The sequence below is a fragment of the Theobroma umbraticum genome, unplaced genomic scaffold (genome assembly GCF_002168275.2).
Source record: "Theobroma umbraticum cultivar Fairchild unplaced genomic scaffold, ASM216827v3 scaffold_67.0, whole genome shotgun sequence".
Taxonomy (NCBI): domain Eukaryota; kingdom Viridiplantae; phylum Streptophyta; class Magnoliopsida; order Malvales; family Malvaceae; genus Theobroma; species Theobroma umbraticum.
Window position 1 is genome coordinate 2,683,968 of NW_018397262.1, and position 2,807 is coordinate 2,686,774.

General features: G+C 36.3%; 1 protein-coding gene across 1 annotated transcript in view; it reads right to left on the reverse strand.

Annotated features, from left to right (window-relative positions):
- Positions 1 to 2,807, reverse strand: part of LOC110419617 (S-adenosyl-L-methionine-dependent methyltransferases superfamily protein) — an 11,238-nt gene that overhangs the window by 7,462 nt on the left and 969 nt on the right. The window lies entirely within an intron of this gene.

A 2,807-nucleotide genomic window follows, 5' to 3' on the forward strand; every position in this document is an offset into this window, starting at 1 on the left:
AGCTAGCTCTTCTCATGATGAATCTCAAGCCTTTGACAAAATCCAAACTTCATGGCAAACAAAACATCGAAGATTTCCTATTCAAAGTCCCATGATGCTTGCTCTGGTGGTTACATCAAGAACTCTCAATTCTTTAGCAATAGCTTTTCCATTTAAATGAAACAGTCTGCCAACTTGCCAAGGTGTTGCTTTTGTGTGCAACTCAGTTGCCCCATGCTTCCAAGCATCATATTGCTTGACGTTCTGCATCCCGAATGTTGGACCTCCCATTAGCGTCCGCATTATGTTGTTGCCTCCTGGGAGCAACAACAACCCTCTTTACCACATCCCACATTAGCTACTTCTGCCCAATACGCATACATATGTACGTACTCACAAGCACATACATACATACATACACAAGCACACACACATTCATGTATGTATTTACTCGAGTATATGATGTGGTGTTTTTTATTTTCTTTTTGTCTTTGGATTCATAACTTTAATCTTAAATCTCAATGCTGCCTCAATAAAAGTTTATGTTTAGTTGAACTGTGTTGACAAAAGTTTTAGGACATTTTGAGTTTGACCATGGATTTGTTCCCTTTGTTCCTTCCTGATTGCATTGTGTCCATTTGTATATATTAGTAATCGGATACTGATGTTTGCTTCACTTTAAAACTGTAGACCTGGATCTTAATCCTGATTAACATGATTTTCTAGGGTTATCTTGCACAAGTCCTTTCCTTTGAGTACCATTATTCTGTAGTTGCGATAGATGCTTGTTCTCATCATGGAAAGGTCACAGATGCACGTGCAAAGAGAATCAAGAAGCATTACGCAGCTCAGATGCGGAAATTTGGGTATGTGAGGGAGTCAGCTTACTTTATCTTATCTTGGGTGGTTATATTTATTTTAAACACAAGCCTGTGCTATCTTTGAAGTTAGCTATGTGAACTTGTGCATGTTTCTCATTTTAATGGCAAAATTAGGCTGAGTTTGATTATCATTGAAGCATATGATGATGTTCCGTTGTCAGAACAAACAAAAATTTTGAGAAGGCTGTTCATAAGTGAACAATGTGACCGGATTATTTCTTGTATGGCACATTTTGCGTATATCATCTCTTTTTTGTAACACAACTCCAATTTGGATTTAACACTTAGCATTAGCATGGATTTTATTGTCGTAATTATAGTTTTAATTTAATTGAATCACGTCTTTTGCAAGTCTTACACTTGTTGACTGATTGCAGCATTTTTCTGTTAGATCAGGAAACAAAAAATTAAATGTGCCCCAGACAATTACATGCCGCATAATGTCCCTGGAAACATTGAAAGCCTTGACCACCTTGTTGCCACATAAAGGTGATGTTGAGCAGATCGAGCAAGGACTTGAAAAATTTAGTTTGACAGGAAATAGGAGTTCATTGGTTCTGGCTGGACTTCACGCTTGCGGAGATCTTTCAGTAACAATGCTAAAGTGAGTGTCAAAATATGCTTTTGAGCTATTATTTTCCCACTTGTTCCTATTTTAAGTTAAACTGCATGCATGTTTTGCTCCATTATTGGTAGGCAAGGGAGAGGTACCTTCAACAACTTAGTTTGAGATTATAATCAGTCTAATCCCTCCTTTTCTACATTAGTATTACAAAGTAGATAAAACTTTGGGGATTATTAGAAGTATGCCTTATTATAAGTATGTTGCTCAGACTTGGAAAAGGATGTCGAATATTGGTATGTATCTAAGTATCAGACATGTTAACTACCCCATATCTAAGATACCAGGATATGGCTACAAAGGGTCAGCGAATAGGACATAGGTGCATGGACTTTTAATAGGATGATTGATAATAATTACACAAGGCTATTGTAACTCTAAAAATATTAAAAATTTTACATTCAAAAATGCAATAGTTTTTTTTTTTTTTGAAAATTTCAAATGTGCAATAGTTAAACATAATATATTGATGAAGGTAAAGTAAGAGCATCAAGCATATCTAATTTAAGGATGTATCAATCGACAAAGAACAATGTCAACTATCATTCTATCATGTTGTGGTGATGAAAATTGAGATGAGAAATAAATAACATAACTAGTCAGCGCTCAGTGCTCATTGTTTGATTGCTTTGTTTGATGTTGGCTTAGTTCTACATCTTTGATATAGGAGTTTGAATTTGTATCTCCAAAACACCAGAAAAGAATGAATATTATTAGAGATGTAGATTCCAATGTTATAAAAATAAAGTATAAAATTTGGAACTTATAAACTAAATGCAGAGTTAAGAAGAGTAGAAGACCAAATGCTATGGGCCAACAACCTTAAAAGTCTGTTAGCCCCAACACAAACTATTAGTCCACAATACATAAGTTACTTTTCGTTTGGCCCATAATACATAAATGCTTTCCCCTTCCCTTTGAAAACCTAGCTGACTGGTCATTACCTAGCAGCCTGTTCTAGCATTTTCTCCCTCTTTTCTTCTTTGATGGCTCACATCAATCTTGTGCTGGTAAAACCATGATTGCCTTTGCAACAACCAGGCCAACCGTCTGTTCCTTTCTTTTGTTCTATTCGTCTTTGTAATATGGAATCCTTTCTTACACCTCTGGTTAAGGTGGAGCCGTTGCTACCATGCTTGATCGGCAGCAGACCAGTTGTGTCCGATAGATAATATTATTTTTGTATTGTTTTCTTGTATCCAGTCGTTTTGGATATGTTCTCAACGTGTCAGAGGTGTGTCTGTGTTGGACACATACACAACATAGATGTGTAGAGGGGCGACATGTGTTCGTGGTTCATTGAAGGTAATTAGTTGACCATTGAA